Consider the following 22,412-nt stretch of genomic DNA (forward strand, 5'->3'; position numbering starts at 1 on the left):
AAAAAAGAAAAGAAAAAGAAAAAAAAAACTTCTTCCCATCTCCCAGCTCCACCTGCATCTCCCCCAGCCCTCCCCAGAGGCAGCCTCTCTCTCCCCCGGGTCGGGGCCCGGGCTCCCGGGGGGCTGCGGGCTGGCGCGGGGGGCGGTGGAGGGGACTCCGGCGGCGCCCGCACTCTTGGGTGCATTTCCATAAGTCAAATGGATGGTGGGGGGGGGCTACGGCGGCTGCAGCGGCGAGGAGGCGATCTCTCCTTCACCTCGGCCCCTTCACGCGTCGCTCTGCGCTCTCCACGGTTGCAGCGGGTTGAGGAATCGAGAATCCCAGGCCGCCTGGCGCAACTTTCGGTGTCCGGCGTCGGGGTGCCTGCCCAGAAGCCGGGCGGGCGCGGGGCCCGGGGTCGGGTCCGCGGCGGGAGGGGGCGCGCGCCGGGTTCCTCTGGAGCCCAAAGTTTGGACTTGGAGCAAACTTTTCCCTTTCGCTCTCCACGAGTGTTTTCCCCCTCGGTGCCCCGGAGCTGCTCCGCGGGCCTCAGCGGAATGACTGAGAACGTCTGCGTCCTAGGCCCCGCGGCTGGGGACGTCTCCGGTGCCACGCACGCCGTGCCCCGAACTCGGCGACGGGGGCACTCCTCTGCCGCACCCCGGAGCCCAGAAAACTCACACACACACCCGCGCACCTCCAGCTAGACACGTACCCCCTCGCGCGCTCGGCCCGGCGAACCCAGCCTCCCCGCGAGGGATCCGAGGCCGCCGTGGCCAGCTCGGCGGGTGGGAGCGGGAGCAGGGTGCGCTGCGGGGAGTCGCCGCGCCCGGATTCCTCTCCGCTGCACCACACGCACTTTCTGGGTGTACGTCCCTCTTAAGCCTGGGGAACAGGGGGGATTTCCCAAGTCCTGATATGTCCTGAGACGTGCGCGAGTCGCCGAGACCCTTCGGCCCTGTCCCGGCGGCCGACCGCCCTCCGTTCCTCTGCTGCGCGCCGCCTTCCTCCCGGGCTCCCCGCGCTCCATTCCTGCCCCGCAGGGAGGATTCAGCTGAGGCAGCCGGCGAGCCGGGCGGGTGTGCGCTTCGGGTGGGGACCGCGGTGGCGGCGCCGGGTGCCGGAGGAGTTTGCCAGTTGCCGCGGGGTCGCGGTCATTCGCTGCCTCCGCCTCCCCTCGCCTCCGCCTCCCGCCCGCCTCCTCCCCAGATACGGCCGCGCTCGGAAACTTTGATTCCTTCTTCTTTTTGGCCCTCGGCTAGTCCCCCTCCCCACCTGTTGTGAGCTCCGCCTTGGTCCCCGGAGACTGGCGGTGACACACGCGGGCGCCGGGGAGCTTCGCGCCCAGAAACAAAGTCTCAGGCCCCCCTCCTCAGGGTTTGCTTCTACGGTCTCGGGATCCTTGCAGGGAATCCCTGGGCCACATCCTCTGTTCCCTCCACGCGCGCTCGCGGGTCTTTCGAGCCCGCCGCCCTCTCGGTCTTGGCCCCCCAGGCTACTCATTTATCCCGCCCCACTCAGTTCCCCCAACCTGCACCGGGAAGATTTGCTGAGGGTCGCCCCGGTTTCTTGTCGACCGCAGAATCCGAAAGTTTGCAAGAAGAGGATAGCGCGCGGCGAGCAAGCGGGCCAAGGGGCAGCGGCTGCGGCGCCGGGGACCATGGTGCTGCCGGCGCCTCCTCCGCGGGCGTGAAGGCGGCATCCCACTCCCTCCCCGGACTCCGCGGGTAAGTCGAGGCGGCCGCGGGCGGGGGCGCGAGGGCTGGTGACACTCTAGAGCTTCGGGCTGTACCCGGGGGTCTCTGCGCCCAAAGCCCCAGCATGGGCGGCGCGAGCGCAGCGATCTGGCGCCGGAGCCAGGAAATGTGCCCATCCTTAAGCCGGTAGGTGCTTTGAAATACTGGACTTTCTCCTTTTTTCCTCTTTTCTTTCCGAAATCCGAAAATCTGGAGATCAAAGTTTAGCATGGAGTGTAAAGTGCTCTGATAAAATATGATGACATCCCTCGCTCCCCTTCTCACCCCACTCCCCCCCCAAAATACCCTTGACGGGCTGATTACAAAGTGTATTGATTTAGTCTGGGCTCATCCTACACGTTCGTCTTAATTCCTTTTCCTTTTGCTAGACCAGAAAACCCGAAATGAAACTTATTTTCTTCCTCTGAGCCCCGCCCCCCTCTCCCCCCAGCCCTCATCTGTGAGGCTTGGGCAGAATAATGGAATTAATATAAACATTTCATTTGGTTGCATTTGAGCTTTTCCAGCCCATTTATGAGGGGCTGGTGTTGCTCTCATGTCCGGTCACAGGTATTTTCCAAGTTCGGGTTTCCCTTTTTGTTACTGCTCGTTAGACAGGAATGTTGGAGGGCCATTCTGTATTCCCCCTGAAAGGAGTCTACACATTGAAACAGTCTGCACTTTACCTTTGGTTGTCCGTAGGCTTCAGGATTTAGGGCTGGCACAATAGCTGAGTTGAGAAAACCTGAGGGATAGTTAAGAGATTTTTTCTCCTGCTGAAAATACATTGAAGAATATTTCCAAATTTTTTACGTTTCACCTCCCTTCCCCTCGTTTTTTCCACAGTGAGAATCAATTTAGGGAGAGATGTCTTAACTAGAATTTGAAGAGAAATGGTAAGAGTTCAGGTGTTTTCTACCAAGGGTTATCCTGTATAATTGAGACACAGGAGTTCCTATTATTTTTGGTTCCAGAGAGAAATGTATTGAATCTTTTTGAGAATTCCACTAGAGTTTTGATTCTCAAAGTGAAAATACCCATCTCTTTAAGGCCAGGAAAAGAAAATTGGGCTCACAGTTTCAGAGATCAGGAATGAGTCTTTTCCATCTTGACTTCCCTGCTTGAAAGGTCTCATAATTAAAGAGTATTAAAAATATTAAAAGGAACTCAACTAGTTACCATTCAAACGCTGTTAGCTAAAATCTCACTGCAAAGGGGGGAAAAAAGGTTTAACATCTTGTCACTGGCTGCACCCCACTTCACCCCCCCTTAGTCTTTGGATTAGTCATTGTATGAGAGGGAGAAAAAAAAAATCTGTTTTTTTTATGATAAACAAATTAAGGAAGCAGGAGAGATCAAACAGAACTGCTGCTGGGTTGTTGTCAGGAGCTCTACACGGAGAACCCTGGACTCTTCCATCAAGCAGCAAAGCTATATATTCACTAATGCAGAAATGGACCATTGCAAATGCTGATCTTTGTGGTGCAAGCAGAGGCTTGCTTGGAAGGAAATATTCAGCCCCTCTCCAGGCAGCATTTGAGCTCCTTATAGATGCTGAGTACCTAAACAAGTTATTTTTATAATGCAGACTTATTTATGAAGAGAATGTACCCAAAAGGGCGTTAAAAGGATAGTAAGTCTTCTAGAGGTTGTCTTGCTACCCAGAACTGTGCAGTGGAATTCTTTTTTACCAACATTAGACTCCTACACTAGAGTTAGATAACGTTTTCTCACATCAAGTTTAGAAGATCTGCCTTGTCAGGGAAGCCAAGGTTTTGTATGTGAGGGTTGAAATCTGATGTGAAGCTCAAAAAAAAAAAAAAAAAAAAACAAAAAAAAAAAATTCCCTGGTGATGAAGTTTTGTGTCAGCCCACTCTTGGAATTTAAAAAGGCGAGAGGGAGCATTCTCCAGATTAGACATAACCTCTTTTTTTAGATTGACATTCAGCATGACCACGTTGCTACTTTTATTCAAGTTCTCTGTGACTTGTCCTTGCTTGTTGTCTAGGAAAATTTAACTGCTTTACATTTTTAAAGGGAGTAGTAACAGTAATTACTTTAGCATTTTGTTTTCACAGGTTTATCAAAGTATAATGAAAGAAACATCAGCTTTTCAAATTAACTGCCTCAAATTAAGGGGGTTGTCTCGCTGGAGACCTGTGAAAGATTTTGTGTTTATATTTAAATGCTGGAGTATAAACTGTGTAACACTTTTTTTTTAAGCTATAAACTATCCCCAAATTAAATGTCATTTCAAATTAAGTAGAACAAAGTGGGAAAAAGGACAGCTAAACACAGAGAAGAATAAAAATAATTGTCATTGAAGGATTGCATTTGTAACGAACAAATGTCAATCACATAGTAAGCACTTTGTGTTTTTTTCAGTCAGAGTTTCATAACCAGAGTGCCCAACATGTTTCAAAGTCTGTAGCTTTTATTGGATATACCTTTTATTGTATCATTAAACAATGTGAGTTAAACATACACATGGATGCTATTAGGCAATTTTCTGCAATATGTAATGTTTTTTAAAAAGCTGTAAATACTTTCTAGTTAAATCATTTGTACCAACAATAACAAAAGTTAACTGGGTTAATGTTGAGCCTGGGCATGGTTTTCTGTTACTAAGTTTTTCCTTGCTTCCTTGCTTCACTTAAGACTCTAGCCCCGGCCTTTGCATTCGGAGGCTCTACTGAAGGATAGGTCTGTTCTCAGCAGTTGTTTAAATTAACAGAAGAATTGTGATATTTCCTCAACAAATACATTTATACCCCCCACGTCCAATGCCAACATAAAGGAAGAGAAGCGAGTATAGAGCCGATGTGACAACTTATTTTGAACCCAGCTTCCTCTTTGCAGCCAGTCTTATTGTGCTGTTGATTTGGTTTTCAGGTTTTACTTAAGATGCAAACTCACTTTTGAAATCTTATCTTGTAAAGAGTCTGCATCCCGCAAACGTGTGTGTGTTCAATTTTGGTGTTATAAAGTACCGATTACTTTTCAGTGGGGATGCCAAGAATATTTACAGGGCATTGCAAGGATTCTGTCTTTTAAAAATAATCTTAGGTACCCGTTAATAAAATTTAAATAGATTGCAGGCTGTCAGAAAATAGTATAAATTTTGTTTATGATTCAGTTACTTTAAGGTACTTACATTAAAGAAACTCATTTAACCCCTGACTGAAGAGCATTAAGTGGGGAGGCAAGCCCTCCAAAGAGCTCCTACTGCCCTTTGCTCTCCCGATAATCTTAAATTACTACAATTTAATTGCAGCTTCAAGGCACCGAGCAGGAGCTGGTTCTCTGTGGCTGAAAAGGGGTTTCCAGAGCATAGCTAGATTTGCACAGGTGGTATTTTTGTTTCTCAAAGAAATTTTTTTGCTTAGGGCTTTTTCTTTTCCTTTCTTATCCTGTTAGGTGTCGTACTCCTTTTATAGAATTCCGTCATAGTAAATGTCATTTTTGCTAAGCCAGCAGTGGTGTTCTTTTTTTTTTTAAGTATGTTTTTTGGACCTAGAGTATGTAAAGGTCTCCAGCAAGTAGGGGTTTGTCTTCTAAAGAAAATAACCTTAAGAGAGTCATCTGCTGAATAGACAGGTGAACTTTATACACCAGCCAACATGGACTTTTACTATTTGTAGGGGATTTTTTTTTTTTTTTTCTTTGATTGATGGTAGTAATCCCACCAGGTGATCAAACACTGAGTTTGTAAATCAAGCCAGCAAGCCAAGTAAGTTGGGCTGGTGTGATTGCTAAACGATCCTTCCTGTGCCTTGTTACACTGGTCTGTGAGTCACTTTGCCATACGTGTGCCATCCAAGGAACCATCTTAAACTGATTTTTAAAAATCTTTCTCTTCCTTGGTGCTTGGCTGAATTAAGGTTAGAGGTTCCGAAGCTAGAACGTCAGCGGGCCACAAGATGAGACAAATTCCTGAAACGGGGAAACCTGGCCAAATATGGGGTGTCTTATACATTAAACTTAGTTTATTTTGATGTGCATGTGATGATGTGGTTAATGGAAATTAAGCAGATTTGGCTGTGCTGCCAACCTAAAAATAAATGTTGTGAGGAACGTTTGATTTCAAGAAGTGCTTTGGTTTTGCATCCCATAGATAATGTTCTTGCAATAATGGCTGCCAAGGCTGGTATTCTGGAAAGGGGAAGTACGGTGGGGTAAAGCGCATGGCAGTCAGGGAAGACAATTTGACAGTGTTCTTTGTTTCTTTAATATATTACTTTTATTAATTACAGTCAGTTGGGGCTAAGGCATTTTTCGGGCCTTATTTAGAAGTCAGCTCCCATTCACAAGAAGGTTGTGCCAGAAGCTGCATCCTTTTCCTCGTACTGTTTTACCCAGTCATGAAAATCTCTTGACCGAATTAGCTTGAGGATGTCTCTGCAAGACTTGTGTTTCTTTTTGAAATCCCCCGACACCAGTTTTTAATTCATGCCCTGCCTTGTGTACAACAGGTGTTTGGTAGTGATTTTATGGGATCGAAAGTGAGAAAAACATTTCCTCCCTAGCCAGCCACTGGGAGAACTGGCTGCCTGAAAGAAAGAATCTGGAACTTGAACATGCATATAGATGGGTTTTTCCGTATGACCCTCCCCAAGCTGTTTGCTTTTAAACAAGTGGGGGAGGGGCTCCATTTTGTGCCTTGATATTTACCGTTAAGTTGTAGTAATTTAAGACTACTGGAAGAGTGCAAAGGGCAGTGGAAGCTTTTTAGTGGTCTTGACGCTTGAAGCTGCTCACGTGTGGGGTTAAATTAGTTTCTTCAATCTGAGTACTTAAAGTAACTAAATCGTAAACAAAATTTATATTAGATCCTGACAACTAATAATCTATTTAAATTACATTAGAATATCTGGACAAAAATTTAATTAAAGACAGAAGTACTGTCAAGCCCTGTAAATATCTTGACAGGTCTATTCAATTGGAACTGATATCACGAAATATTTACATATGTCTGGTGTGTTCAGGAACATCTCGGCAGGGCCTGTGCAAAGCTAATTGCACTTTCTTTCCAAATCACATTTTCAATAAAATAGGTTCTTTTTTTTTTTTTTTAAATGAAGGAGCCTGAACACATGCAAAATTGTGTTCGAGTGTTCTGTTTACTATTTAGTTGTCTCTACTCAGGACCCCTCTCAGATGCGTTTATTTCCTCTAACTGCTGCTAATTCAGACACAAAGCTAAAATGGAGGAATCACTGATTAGAACGCTCCTGTCCTTCTGTTTTATTTCAACAGTTTGAAAATGTCTGGGGCTAGCATGTTAGAGGACAATTTGCTCAGGGGAGAAAAATGGACCTGAACCTGGCATTATTGGGTCCCTGTTTGTATTAAATAGAAGATACTCACTTAGGATGGGACAAAGATGTTTTCCTGAAATTTATTTTTGGATACAGACTTACTTATTAGTAGTAATTCACGTGGACGTTCACAGTTTGCCAGATTCTCTGGTTTTAGCTAATTCTGTGATCAGCTTTATTGGCTGGGACACTGAATAACAGTTCTAGCATCAACTCAAAGGCAGAATTTCCGAGGTTTCCTTTTCTCCCTCCTGGCTCTGCAGTTGAATCATAATGTGACTTTTCTTGCTTCTGGTTCCTTGTCTTCGAATTAGGGGGAGTGTTGAAGGTATGTTCTTCGAGCTTAAAGATCTAAGGGCACCGGGGCTGTGTAGTTACTCAGACTTTTAAAGACGTTCTTGGTGCTCTCAGGACAGTGACTGCAGCTCCTGGGGGGAGGGAGTGATGTGAGTTTGGCATGAGTTTCTCCTGTCCCAGAGCCTCTCCCCTGAGTTGGTGATGCCCCCCCATCAGAGGAGCTGGAGGCTTCCTCTCCCGGGGACAGGTAAGCACAGAGGTGGAGGCGGATACTCTTATGCGAAGTGGAAGGGGGTTGTTGTTGGTCCGAGTTCAACATGTTTCAAAGCGAGTTCCCAGGCTCACCTGCTTCCAGGTCATTGTGTGTCTGTGCGTGTGTACATGTTAGGGGGGATTTATTAAAACACAGATGGTTCGATCAGAACTTTTGCACACAGACGTGCGAATGTGCATTGTTCACAAATCCCCCCTGGGGTAATTCTGATACACACTAAACAGAGACCCATGGGCCAAGGGATTTCTGCTCCTAAAGACTGTGGAACTGAAATATTGATCTTCACTTGGATTTTACCGACTCATTTTTTGTTTTATCTTGAGACCTGTGTTCTTTTTAATGTGTTTGGATTTCTATTAAGAATCAAAGCTGGTGGTTTTTAAGTATGCACGAGGATTGGAATCGCAGCTGAGCTGTCATTCCAAACACAGACATAGTCGCAGTGTGCCTGGGTGTGCCATATCGGGGGGGGGGGCAGCCTTTGCATTTCTGAATAGCTCCCCGTGTGATTCTGATGCCCACCGAAGTGGGAGAACTGGACTCCTCAAAGATCAGCATTGGAGGAATCTTATAGCTCTTCTTAAGGGTTTAACTTTACTGTTTGGACTTCATGAAACCTAAGAAAGGAATATGGGTTCCCTTTCCAGAGGCAAGCACCAAAAGAAACATTAGATACTTAGAGAAATAGAGGCAGAACAAGGGCCTCACAGTTCAGGTGAGTGGTAGAAACAACGTGGCACATCGGTCGTTCTCACCACGTACGAGACATTTCTTTTCAAATTATGCCTCGCTTGCCTCCATGTTTCCAATGGGCGTTGTCACGTTGTAGCTACCAATTAGTGTCAGATGGCTTGCTGGAATTTTTTTTTTTCTCCAAGTATTTCATCTTAATTTAAAAATCTGAACTGTTTACCCATTAGATTAACCCTGCTGGCATAAGTACGTTGATTTTCCTAGGCATCTTGGGAAATTCTCTCTCGTTGTATGTGATGGGGCCTGCAGGAATATTGATGGAAGTAGCCTCGCCAAGGATGCCACACAAATAAAGCAAGCAGACTCCTAAGACAAATGCATCCTCCGAGATTATGAGAGATAAAATGCTAAGGAGGCTTGTTTAACTATTCAGGGCTTCAGCTAAAGATCTCTCCACTAAGGTCAAAAGAGTTATTTAAATAAAAGTTGTATAGATGTTTTTTGTCTGTATTAGTGATGTACCTTTTGAGTTACACAGCAATAAAGTGTTGGTCCAAAATGCCCTCACCTAAACTAAAAAATTGCAACTTGACTTTGGGTGTGGCTTCATTTTAATAGATACCCAAAAAGTTGGCTTTGTTTCTGTCTCGAACTTCACAGTTGCTTGGGCTCTGGGTTTGGGTGGCATTTGGAATATCCCTGTAATACAAGGTTCTTTTGTTTCTGTTCAGACTCTGAAGGGCTTAAAAAATAATCTCTGACGGGCCAAGTTTTAAAACTAGAGTGTCTCTAACTTTGCATGGAGGGTTTCTATAAAAGATGAAAAACGGGACTGGTTGCAAAATTAGAAAGTGCATCGTCGAGGCTGCATGGTCTTCCTACAACTGTCAGCAGTGGATGAAATCTGCAGCGTGACATTAAATCACTCTGCCTTGTTTGTTGAAAAGATGTTAATCATTTCATTAAGAAAGGTTAAGTAATTAACTGATTTATCATTAGGGTATCAATGACAGACCCTTTCTAGTGACATATTACAGAAATTTTCTAATGGAAAGTTTGCTGCATTTAATTATTTGGAAGAAAGTTAGTTGAACCTTGAGAAGGGGGGGTTGGGTGGGACCTCTTTAGAGAATATCGCTGTCCACATCCAACTGTCAATAATTTTGGAGAAGATAGTCTATTACAGTGGAAAATGGTTCAATCTCGGGTTTTCTCTTAGGGGCTTCGTCAGGCGTGTTGTTGCAGACCCGCTGTTTTGCATGCCTTCTCTGGGCTTAGGGAAGGGTTCAGTCACTTAAGTGTGTCCATCTTATTTTCTAAATAATGGCTTTTGTTGCAGTATGATGGCCTGTTGACAGTAAACGCGCTGTCCTAACTTGGGTAAGCTTACAACAAATTCTTATACTTGTAGGAGCAAGTTATCCTCACTGCTGACTGGGGATGCTTCTCCCTTTTGTCTTCCTGTCCTTAAGGCAACAGCAGCACAAGGTTTAAATATTGTGGGATGGGGATGTTGTTGTGGATAGGGTGTGTGTGTGGGGCGGGGAGGAATCAACTCCCCATCTGGCAAAGCATTTCCCTTAGACCCCTTTGTCCCCAGATCATACATAAGATGTGTTTCTAGCTTATTCTTCCTGTGCGTGTATTTGCGTCAACTCAGAATTAAAAAGATACTTAAAGAGAGATGTCGTTTCTGTGTTTGTTTTTGTTTATTTCAGTTAGGAAGCAGGACAGTAGCTTTTACTGGCTACAGAAATCATCTCTGTGTCAGAGACGACTTTTCCCTGGCAGAATACTGAGGTGGGAAACTTCTTCAGGGTAGTTGTGAGACTTTTGAAAATGGTGCAAATGGATTTTATATGGGGGTTTTGGTATTGTAACACGTGCCCCAATTGTTGAATAAAATGCGATGCCTTGGCCTCAAGCACTTCGATCTGTGAGTTGAGAGAGACTTTTGAGGAAAGAAACCTGGCAGATATTTACAAAGCAATTTCTCTTAAAACTATGGCTTACAGCTTTCGAATTTTGTTACGAAATGTGTAAGACCCCAAAAAAGTGTAATTCAGAGAATAATTCAATGGGCCCCCATGTACCTGCTGCTCAGCTTCAGAAAGAATGTATTTCTGATCCAGGTTGCAGAGGCTCCTGGCATATCTTAGCCCAGTCCTTCTACCCTGGAGGTGACCTCTGCTCTCGGCTGGCTCTTTTCCACCCCGTGGCTTTCATTATACTTTTAATACATATGATTGTATTCCCCCAAATATAGGGTCTTCTTTTGCATGTTCAAGATGTGTTTTGATGGTATCCCCCTATATGTGTTCTTTAGTAACTTGATTTTTTTTGTTCAGTACCGTTAGTAAAATCTGTTCATATGAATACATGTGGCTGTATATTCATTTTTCCGTGTGAACCTTTTAAAGTGCTGAATATTAATTCAAGACAGGCTCTTCACGCTTGAATTTAAAACCCAGCAGCCTTCTGCAGTCCTGTACGTTGAAAATGCAGGATGGATGTGAAACTGTCAGTCCTGGCCACGTCTTCATAATATGCTCGTTTACCCGTGTTTTTTTGTTTGTTTGTTTGTTTTGTTTTGTGGGGGGAGGGAAAAACTTTTAAAGTCAAACATTTACCAGGGAATTTGCTTTCAAAAAAATAATAAATCAAGTGGCTGATCTCTTACATTGAAGGAGGAAAAAAACAAAACAAAACAGACGAGGCATTCATTTGAAGGATCCTAGCCATTTTCTCATTCTAATTTTAAAGACTTGGTTTAGAACTTCACGGTTACATATGCAGGGTAGCAAGTTAAAAAGCGATGTTTAATTAACAGGCACTTTATACTTCCGTATTCTTGTTATGATATAAGCACCTTGTTCTTCAGAGTAGAAAGTGATTTCTGCGTATTTTCAAGGACTGGCATCTTCATGGTAAGAAAGCCACGTAAATAAAGATATGCTTAGATGAAAATCGGAACATGTTTTTAAAATAGTGTGTGTCTCCTTTCAGCTCTGTTATCAAACTTGCTGCCTAAGCCGGAGCTGGTGCTCTGTCATTATGCTAATGACCAAAAGAATCGATGATGCGGAACTAGATGAAATCGGGGGTATAATCGGAGAGAGTTATCGGGGTTTCTTTGGTCATTAAATTTAGTGATAAATAGTACACTGTTCATTTTGAGCAGAGAGAACGTATTTAATTCTGATGTGTACAGAGTATCGATTTAGTTAGGCTTATGGCTGAGTAAAACGATCATCTTTTGTAATTTCAGAGGAAAGATGAAAGGCATTTGTGTCAGCCTGGCTGACTGACTCGGCCGTAGAATTGTTTACCTTGACCAGCCAGGGAAGGGTGGGAAAACTTTTTTTTTTTCCTCCTCCTAGGCAACTTGGATATTTGTACTGACATTTTATTAGGAATATCAGGTACTCAGTAAATAGCATAAATGACTGGGGAGGTTAAACAAAATGAGTGTAAAGGTAGATAGTGTTTCCCTCAAGAATGGAGAAAAATATAACAAAGGGGAAATGTTTGGACAACGCTCTCTTTAAAAGACGGGTGTGTGTTAAACAGGGCCCATTAGAGTCAGTGTTGCCCATTAAACAATGGCTTTAATTTTAAACTTTTTTTGAGTTTCTCATAACAAATAAAGTTATACTTGGTAACGGTTTATTTAAGGAGAAGTCATCCTTGTAACTTAGCATCTTTTTTTCCAGGTTCCTGAAACCTTGGGGGAAAACACTGGCGCCGCCTCCTTTGTTGCAAAGGGGTTTCTGATGCACTTCTCCCTGAAAGACATGCTTCCCTGGGTAGAGTCAGCAGTCCTTTTACTACTGTACAGCAGTACCAAGTGATAAGAGAGAAAATAAAAGAGTAATTAGCTATGTTTTATAGGACGTAAAGAAAGGGTGATGGAAGTCTATAAAAGAAGAAAATCAGATCAAAGGCCGCTGTGATGTTATTTTTTGAAAACGCAGTGTAAAAACGGTTCTCTTAATAGCAGAGACCCCCATCGTGCCTTGGCCAGCTGTGTTCTGCCATTTTCCTTTCCACAGTCCTGTCCATCCTTGGTTGGGTCTTACCAGCCATACCATCTGCCATTCCAGCGGCGGCCTTTTCGGTGGGAAAGCCGGCCAATTGGGTCAACTTTTGTGACCTGGCGTGTGTCCACTGGGAGCTCAGATCAGGTCAGGCTCATTTTTAGGTGTGTCCAAAGCCGAGATTTCAACTTAGTGAAAGGCTGTGGAATTTATTTCCCAAAGTGCTGCCCAAACTCTGTTCTTTTTTTCTTCAGCTGCCTCCTTGGGCTGAGATGATTGCTTAATGCTCTTAATTATGCTGGATCCCTCTGTATTTTCAAACACCTGTGCGTAATTCAGATCACGGGTGGTCACAGAGCCTGGCTCACTGGACAGCTTCGCCTTCGGAATGGGGAAATCCCAAGGAACCTGACCATGGACCGTGTGTTAGGGGGCTGAGTAGCGGCTTAAAAGGATGGAATATTTCCCTTGAACTTCCACTGTGCCATGTGAAAGATCCTTAGTCACTGGGTTGGGGCGAGTCTTAGAACGAATACCTCAGAAACGACGTTTTAAAAAATCAACTCTCATTCATTGCTGGTGGGAATGCAAAATAGTAAGTCACTTCAGAAGACCGTTTGGTGGTTTCTTATAAAACCAAGCTTACTCTTCCCAGGAGATCCAGCAATCCTGGATCCTTAGTGTTTATTCAGAGCAGTTAAAATCTTAACGTCCACTCAGAAACCTGCACTTGAATATTTATACCAGCTTTGTTCGTAATTGCCAAAACTTGGAAGCAGCCAAGGTGTCCTTCAGTACGTGAATGGATAAATACTAACTATGGTACATCCAGACAATGGAATGTTATTCAGCACTAAAAAGAAATGAGCAGTTAAGCCGCAAAAAGACATGGAGGGCCCTTAAATGCGTATTACTAAGTGAAATAAGCCAATCTGAAAGGGCTATATACTGTGTGATCCAAATTACATGATATTCCGGAAAAGGCAAAGCTGTGGAGATAACGCAGAGATCAGTGGTTGCAGGGTGGGGGGAGGGAGAGACGAATAGGCAGAGCTCAGAGGATTTTTAGGGCAGTGAAAATACTCTGTATGATACCATGATAGCGGATGCATGTCATCATACATTTGTCCGAACTCACAGAACGTGCAACATCACGAGTGCAGTGGCACCCTAGACTCCAGTCTAGTGTAGACGTCACTTTGATATGCACTGGGAAACTGAAAACTTTATGCGATTTGCTTTATCGTGATACTCGCTTTACTTTGGTGGTCTGGAACTGATCCTGAAGTGTCTCTGAGGTGTACCTGTACTTGGTCTTCCCGTGTATGCGTTTATATTTTCTTCCTCTGCGAAGAAACCCCATTTGAGGACAGCGCCATCAGGACCAACCTGTGTCTCTGATGTTTGTAACATATATGAGACCCCGGGGTACCTACAGGCCTCTGGAGCTGTAAGATTTTTCTCTGGATACACGTGTTATACCTGTGTGTGTATACACTTGCGTGTGTACGTGTTTGGGAGGTGTATATTGTGAACGGAATAAGATAAGGTTGAGGATCTGGAATTGAGTTTTAGTGAGTGGTTCAGATTTTCTCAATCCTTCAAGGTTAGAAGTGCACGGGTCCCATTATTTCTCCATGAAACCCACTAGTGACGTCTTTCCTTTTCCATGGGCTCTGATGGTCGTACTGAGTACATTTTGGTTTGCAGGTTGGAGCATGGATTAGGTGTGAGGTGAAGACACGCTTACTGTATGTATTAAATACCAACTTTTGAGAATCTGTGACAACCAAGCCGGGTTACCTAGAGTGTAAATAGCCTGTGAAACACGTTATCTGTAAAAAAGTAGAAGTAAAATCCAAGTCTCGTGAAACTTTTGAAAATTGAAACATCAAACTAAAAGTGAGAGTGGACCAGCTATGGGATCTGTGGGCCCGGTGCAAAATTAAAATGGGGGGGGGGGTTCCTTGTGAAATACTGTGAAATATTAAGAATTTCAAGATGGTGACAGCAAAACATTAAACCAAGTTGGGGCCCTTCAGAGCACGGGGCCCTGTGTGACTGCACAGGTCACACCCCCATGAAGCTGGTCCTGCTTGGGATTCATACACTGTCTTGAAGGGCTTTGCTTTTTTGTGCCAAGGTTTCCTCTCCTGCAAGACAGGAGGACAGGGCTGGGACAGACATGGCAGGCTGAGCCCCTCCTATGCTGCTTACTCAGCAATCTTGGCTTTCTCTCTATTACTGAACCCAGATTGGGTTGCAAATCCCTGTGAAAGCACATTCCTCTTCCTGGGTTGTAAGATCCATTGAGTGCAAAATATTGGTCATCCTGTGCGCGAGGTGTTCTCTGCAGGCATTTTACAAGGTCCTGTGAGGGAAGCCAGTCCTGTTCATGCTGTCCTTTTCCTTCTTTGTCTTTTTCTTCTCTAGCCCTTCTCCCAGGGTCGTGATCCTTTGACTGTACCTTTGCTCCCTGTCACCTTCATTGCTTTTCGTTGTCACCTGCCCTTGACTTCATCCTGGGAGAGGTCTGCTGGATGTAAAATCTGAAGGCAGCCTCAGAAAAGAGTTTTTGCTCTTGTTAATTTTTTTAAAAAATTCATTTATTTTTGTCTGCGTTGGGTCATTGTTGCTGTGCGCGGGCTTTCTCTAGTTGCGGTGAGCGGGGTCTACTCTTCGTCGCGGTGCGCGGGCTTCTCATTGCGGTGGCTTCTCTATGTTGCGGAGCACGGGCTCTAGAGGCACAGGCTTCAATGGTTGTGGCACGTGGGCTCAGTAGTTGTGGCACGTGGGCTTCAGTAGTTGTGGCATGCGGGCTTCAGTAGTTGTAGCTCGTGGGCTCTAGAGTGCAGGCTCAGTAGTTGTGGCGCACGGGCTTAGTTGCTCCACGGCATGCGGGATCTTCCCGGACCAGGGCTCGAACCCGTGTGCCCTGCATTGGCAGGCAGATTCTTAACCACTGCGCCACCAGGGAAGCCCTAAAGTGTTAATTATTAAACAAGCAGATTCTGTCTGGAGGTGCATGGGTTGATCGCCTTCAGGAACTGCAGTGAACCAGGCCCTATGTCATGGAGATGTGATTGGCTCAAGCTGCACAAAATGCAAAATTCATTTTATGGCCTGTGGTACTTTTGCTTCGGACGGTCAGGACACCCTTACTGATGAAGATTAAATGCACTTCTCTTAAGGTGGTTCAACAGGGTTTGAAAAAAAAGAAGCGTTTTTTTTTTTTTTTTTTTTTTTTCCTGCCGTACCAAGTTGTAGAATTTAGCATAATGGGATGACTCTGGAATGTTTTACCTTGGGCCAAGTGGTTTTTGTTCTCTGCTGAAATTCGCAGGGATCCTCTGCCCCTCGGTAGCTTCCGTGTCCTGAGCGAGTGACTGAGTCTTTGGGACTCAGTGTATGTTAGTGGCAGTGACGGTGCTGGGGCTTGGACCAACAGGAGGCATAAATCAGCAGATGTATGCGGAGCACTTAACAGAGCTTTTGGCTTGTCATGAACACTTGGATTTTTGGTGATGGTTTATTATTAATAAGAGTGATTCCTGTTATCTAAATTGGTGGTTTTTTAGAACCTGGTCTTGGCAGTTCACTCCCTCCTTTAAAAGGTATGATAACAAAAGTTGGGAAGATTTAAAAACTTGCCCTCCCACGCTTTCTTGCTTCCCTCCAACATTCCCCACGTCTCTCTCCCCACCGGCCTCTGCTGTCCTTCCCTCTTCCGTCGGGCACAATAGCTCTTCCTGACACAACGGCACGCGACGGTTTGAGAAGGCTGTGAATGCTGGGAGGATGTTGTTTGAGCTGACACGGGGGCCGTTTCTGGGAGCCCAGGGAGAAGGCCTGCACGTGTTTTTCTGGGGAGGGGTATGATGAGTTTGTTAGGAGCCCCCAGGGGGCCAGGCTGGGGGAGGGACTCTCCATGTCTCTGTGGCCTTCTTAGGAAGCCAAAGGTTGCCGGAAGCAGGGTGGCACCAGTGTCTGTACGCCGCCTTCGAGAGGTTGCTCTTTGACTCTACTTATGTTTTGTAAATAAGTTCAATTGTACCCTTTTCTTTTTAGATTCCACATATAAGCGATATCATATGATATGTGTCTTTTCTGAGTCACAGATGTAGAAAACAAACTTACGGTTACCAGGGGATAAGGAGGGGAGGGATAAATAGGGAGATTGGGATTGACATATACACACTATTATATATAAAATAGGTAACTAATAAGGACCTGCTGTATAGCACAGGGGTCCTACTCAGTACTCTATAATGGCTTATATGGGAAAAGAATCTTAAAAAAAAAAAAGACTGGATATATGTATCTGTATAACTGATTCACTTTGCTGTATACCTGAAACATTATACACAACATTATAAATCAACTATACTCCAATAAAAATTTAAAAAAAGAAAAAGGAAGGGAGAATAAGTTCCTGTGAGTGATTCCCTGTCTGGCTTCTGCCCCCCCTGACAGTCCGAGGCTGTGGACATCAGAGCCTTCCTATCTGGCTGTTTCCCAGATCGCCTGTTGAATTTTCTCAGCAACCTTAATTTTCACACTAAAGGGACTGGAAACGATACATTAGTTGGGTCAAACGTTAGACTACACAAGGGTTTTATAGTCAGGTTTGGGATTTGAATGTGTTTACGTAGTCTGTCTGTTTTATTTTTCCCTGGCAAGGTGTCTGGTGTTTAGTTCCTAGGCGAACAGCAGAGCTGCTCAGGACAGCTCACCACGTGCACACCAGTTATTAACTTGTAATCCACGCACCCTTTTCGATGCCTCTATTTCTTCACCTCTGCCAGGGTGGCTGGAGCGTGAGCTAGCTGTGCGCTTAGCAGGTTGGGAAGGGGGCCCGCACATTTGCCAACTAATTCCCCACGGTGGTCGTGAACCATGTTAACAGAGCTATTTCCTGTTCGTTCAGCCACACCTGTATGCAGACGGGCTTGGTCAGAACTTTTAACCGCCTCCATCGTGGTGGATGAGGGACGTGCGTGTTTATTTCTTAGGGACTGTGTAACATACACTGGAAAAGTAAGTTATTTTACTGAACATCATGGAATTAACACATGGATTCCTCCACTTATTCACGCGTTCACTCGTTGATTTGCATATTCCTCACTTGTTGGTTTATTGACCCGACATTACTACTGGGCGAGAAAGCATCACTTCCTGATCCCCTTTCTCCCCAGCTTACTTGTGCACATTTTCAGTTGGATGTTCTAACACAGCATCATTTAGACTCCCGAAGGTCATTATTCACAGAGGTCTTTGTCAACAAGCTTATGGGATTTATCTAGTTCCACCTTTTATTTACTAAATATATGGCCACCCAGAAGCCAATGAGTCATCTATACACAGTTACCATTCCCGTAACAAATAGGGCTTTTGGTCCCATTTTCACTGTGAACACTCCACTAGGTAGTATACCACGTATAAGCAGCCGCCTTTTCTTTCTAGCCTGAGCACTTAATTAAAACCTGACAGATTGATTTTTCCATTAGGCCAGAAGGCAGGTGTTGTCTTGAACAATTCTTGATTTGAATTTCTTATTGAGTCTGTTTAGCTTCTTGTGGGCACACAACTCCCCCTGCCCCGCCCAAATATATGTATTTGGTGGGGACTGTTTTACACAGTGAGTTTTACACAATGAGTTGGTAAGAAACAGAAGAAAGTATCTTACTAGTAAGTTCCTGTTAAAAAGGTGCTGATAGGGAATTGCTTTAATGCCTGCTGTATTCTTGGCCTCTCCAGGGAATGCTGCCTGTGGAGTGATGTTGAATGGCAGTCTGAAGTCCAGGAAGCTGTCATTTCTTATCCTGTTTTTACCCCTAATGCTCCATCAGGGACAGAGTGACAAAGACATTGATGTGTCCACAACCCCTAACATCTTGGTGGATGATTTGATTTCTTTCCTTGCCTGTTTTCAGCGTTCGTCCTCCCAAAATGGCACGGAACTAACTGTCCAAAAGGATTGTTGGTCTGTTCCCTGAAATATAAATCCCCGCTTATAAACGTGAAAAAACGAAACAGAAGAAAAACACCTCTGCAAAAGCCATTTAACTCTAGTGATAAAGAGTTTCATTAATTCTAAGGACACTGACAAGGCATGTGGCTCTAGTTAAGGGTATATCCAAATCCCGATCAATGCCGTATGGGTGTCGGTCATACTGTGGCTTAGTGGTTAAGGGCAGGGACTCTGGAGTTTAGCAGACTTGGGTTTAAAGAGGCTTTTTAACGGTTGTTGGGTGACTTAAAGCCTACCGACCTTTCTAAGTTGCCTTCATCTTTCATAAATATGTGTGTGTGTATAGGAGGGTGTAGCAATAGAAATCACCTCGTCCGTTTGTTCTGTGGATTAATGGGTAATCCACGTAGCATGTGACACGTGGTGCCTGATGAGGATAGGAAGGAGCTGTGTGCACGCTAGCTCTTACGATTGCATTCTCCCTATCGGTTGAAAGTCACATTAAATAGCTAAGGTGGATACAAGACGCGGAACTTCGCAAAGGTCACAAAAACCCGAAGGAGGCGTACTTCACCCACATGGAGTGAGTCCGAACCTCAGGTTAATCACCTTGGTGGTGTGTTTTGGAGTTTGTGTTGATTGCCTTGGTTTGATCGCTTGGCTTTTGAATAAGCTCCTAAAATATGGTTTTGTCTGCTGTTTTTCTTTGCTTCCGAAATCGGTGCAGGTGCAGAAAACAGGAAGCGAAACCTTAAGCGGCCCAAGGGAGCCTCATTCAAATCGTGCCAGGCAGGTATAATATACAAGTGTTATCACCTTACTGATAATCTGGCATGCTGTGAGTATTCCACGTGCCATGGGGATTACGGAGAGTGAAGCCATACGGCAGTTTGGCACCAACTTGCCCGGCTCCTTAGGAAGGGTGAGAGAGAGGAAAGCCCTCATTCTCAGAGACGGTGTTCAACACAGCTTCACTCGTCCAGAGGCGCAGGCTTGCAGTTGCCATTTTGTCTGTTGGCACTTCACATTATCTTCGAGGCTGTACCTCTTGAGAGCAGGGGAGGTATCTTTCATAAATGAACTGGCACCATGTCTCTGTAGTTTAAAAGTCTGCTCTGAGTTTGAGACTACATGGCACATTGCTCCATGTCCTGACACGTAGAGGAATGTGAAAGTTGAAGGCCCATGGCTAGAATACAAAGCTTTCCAAACGTTTAAGTATTTGGGTAGCCCAATGGTTATAGCTAAAGCAAGTGTTGCCTTTAAGGTTTAATTTGGTTCTTTGTCCTGGAGGGTTTAGGGAGAGACCATGGCTGCCTTGCCTGTGTGGCCAGGAAGGTCTCTCTCACTTTGTCTTTGGCCAGATGATCATCTTTGCATGTAGTGAGCCCTTGGACATGCATGGAATTGTATAAAATTTACACAGCATGGCCCACTGTTCTGGAGGAGCTACTCCACATGTATTTCTTTGTTGAACTCAGAAGTGGGTCGCCAGGTACTGTGTGTCAGATGCCCATCCATTTCCTGCTTTTGGCAAGAGGGCATCTCAAATCATTTCTCTAGTTCCATGGAACAGCCGGAGCCTTTAGAGCTCTGCCCCCGTTCTCCACTTGGCCACAACTTTGTTTCTTCTCGTTTAGCTTGATTCTTCACAGCCACTCTTTGGCCACAGTCACACACACACACACACACACACACACACACACACTCCCTCCCTCCCTCTCTCCCTCTCTCCCTCTCTGGTCTGTTCCCACCTTTTCTCGCAAGGCCAGCCTGTCTGCTTCATTCACTTCCCCAGCGTCACTCTGCTCACATCCCATATTTTCCAGATAAAGGCATCTGCCAGAGCCACAGTTCTTCTCTTCCCTTTGCTTCTAAAGGAAGGGATGGGATTGGGGCTGGGGCAGGGGGACTACTTGGTTGGGAGGGAAGTACCAATAAAAGGAGAATTGAAGATAAAGGAGTGTGTTCTGGAGGGCCACATCACATATCTGTGGGGCCCCAAGTCATTGTTCAACTTCCTGTTTCAGGAAGACCCATCTCCACCAACAGAAAGACACAAATTATTCCCATACTGACGTGCATCGTCTCTGAACCAGGCAGAACCAGATCGAGTCTCAGTGTGGTCTCTCAGTGTTTGGTGATCTTGGGTAGGTTTCTTACCCTCAGTTTGCACTTCTGTAAAATGGTTCGATGGTGATTATATGAACCAATTAGGGATGCTGTGATGATAATTCACATTACACCAATGTCTAGCACGTCCTAAACCTTCAACAAAAGAAAGATCATACGAGCCCCTATTATTCTAATGCCTGGAGACAGCAGTTTCATTGCGCCTAGTCGAGAATCTAATAACCCAACATGTAATACAGTGAATACAGTAGATACTGTATCAGGCTGGTTCACATCCCCAGACTGGCACTTATCAGCCATGTGACCTTGGACAACTTATTAACATTTCTGTGGTTCAGTTTTTTTACCCACAAAATGGTATGATAGTACCTACCACATAAAGCTAGCGGTGAGACTTAGATAAGTTAATGCATGTAATTCGCTTGGAACAGGGCAGAGAGTCTAGAAGATGGTGAGCCCTCAGTAAATCATAGGAGCTACTGTGGTTGCCTTGATTATGCCCGTGTTGATTATTATTACTCCTTCCCTATCCAAGCAGAAACAGCCATTGAGAGGACTCACGTAGAACTCTTTCAAATCCTTCCATCTCTTGACAGCCTGGGGGCAGACACCCAAAACTGAGACTTGGTTGGAGAGTCTTGGTTTTAAACCCAAACTCCTATCATCAGGCCTGAACATTTGGCCCTTTTTCCTTTTCGCCTCGGATGGAGACACATGGAAATAGTTTGTAGCAGTTGGGTATAGGGCGTTGGCTTTGCAAGTGGAGGATGAGAAGAACTTGCTTGCTACTTGCCGTAATTTATTTGCATTTTCATTCTTTCTTTCTCCACCCTCCAGGAGAAAGAAAAAGTGAAACTGATGTGGGAATACATCTTTGTAATTTCCTAAGTTAGAGGGGTAGTGAATGAAAATACTTCACAAGGTACACACTGGTGTTTGATGATGATGACTTTCATGGAATAGAATTTGATTTGCCTTGAGTGTGTCTGGGACCACATGTAAGGGGCTAGTCAGCAAATGCCAGAGCATGCAAAATGCTTAGTGTGTGCAGGTACAGTTGTAATGCTTTTTTTTTTTTTTTTTTTTGCGGTACGCGGGCCTCTCACTGTTGTGGCCTCTCCCGTTGCGGAGCACAGGCTCCACACGCGCAGGCTCAGCGGCTATGGCTCACGGGCCCAGCCGCTCCACGGCATGTGGGATCCTCCCGGACCCGGGCAGGAACCATGTCCCCTGCATCAGCAGGTGGACTCTCAACCACTGCGCCACCAGGGAAGCCCAGTAATGCTTTTATATGTAGTTCATTCTATCCTCACGACAACCTTACCAGGAGGGTATTTTATAGATAAGAAAATTGAGTTACAGAGAGATTGAGAGCTTACCCAGAGTCACATAGCTAGATATTTCCTATTTTGCCTAAAATACTGTAGCAGGTCCTGGTGGCAAGGACCTTGGTTACCATCTGATTCAACTGACTCTTCTGTTTGGTAAAACGTTTGAGATATAATTCATAAATTCACCAATTTACAGTGTACTGACTTGTGGTTTTTAGTATATTCACACAGTTATATAACCATTACCACAATCGACTTTTCACCTCCTACAAAAGAAATCCCATACCCTTTAGCACGGGACAACAACTAATCGATTTTTTATTTCTATAGGTTTAGATATTCTGGACATTTCGTGTAGATAGAATCATACAATATGTGACCTTTTGTGTCTGGCTTCTTTCACTTAGCACAGTGTTTCTTAAGGTTTATCTGTGTTGTAGCACAATCAGTAAGTCATTCTTTTTCATGTCAGAACAATATTCCACTGTGTAGCTATACCATTCATCCTTTTTTTTTAATCTTTATTGGAGTATAATTGCTTTACAATGGTGTGCTAGTTTCTGCTTTATAACACAGTGAATCAGTTATACATATACATATGTTCCCATATTTCTTCCCTCTTGCGTCTCCCTCCCTCCCAC

General features: G+C 44.7%; 1 protein-coding gene across 9 annotated transcripts in view; it reads left to right on the forward strand.

Annotated features, from left to right (window-relative positions):
• The window catches only part of FOXP1 (forkhead box P1), a 695,723-nt gene that overhangs the window by 100,924 nt on the left and 572,387 nt on the right, over positions 1 to 22,412 (forward strand). For 8 of the 9 annotated variants that reach the window (XM_024747006.1, XM_024747008.1, XM_024747019.1 and 5 more), the window contains exon 2: positions 1,563 to 1,707. The exons of the other annotated variant lie outside the window; for it this stretch is intronic. The gene's annotated coding sequence lies outside the window, so the exon portion shown is untranslated. The remainder of the gene's footprint in view (positions 1 to 1,562; positions 1,708 to 22,412) is intronic. 9 annotated transcript variants of the gene reach the window in all.

The sequence above is a fragment of the Neophocaena asiaeorientalis genome, unplaced genomic scaffold (assembly GCF_003031525.2).
Source record: "Neophocaena asiaeorientalis asiaeorientalis breed wild unplaced genomic scaffold, Neophocaena_asiaeorientalis_V1.1 scaffold130, whole genome shotgun sequence".
Lineage (NCBI taxonomy): Eukaryota > Metazoa > Chordata > Mammalia > Artiodactyla > Phocoenidae > Neophocaena > Neophocaena asiaeorientalis.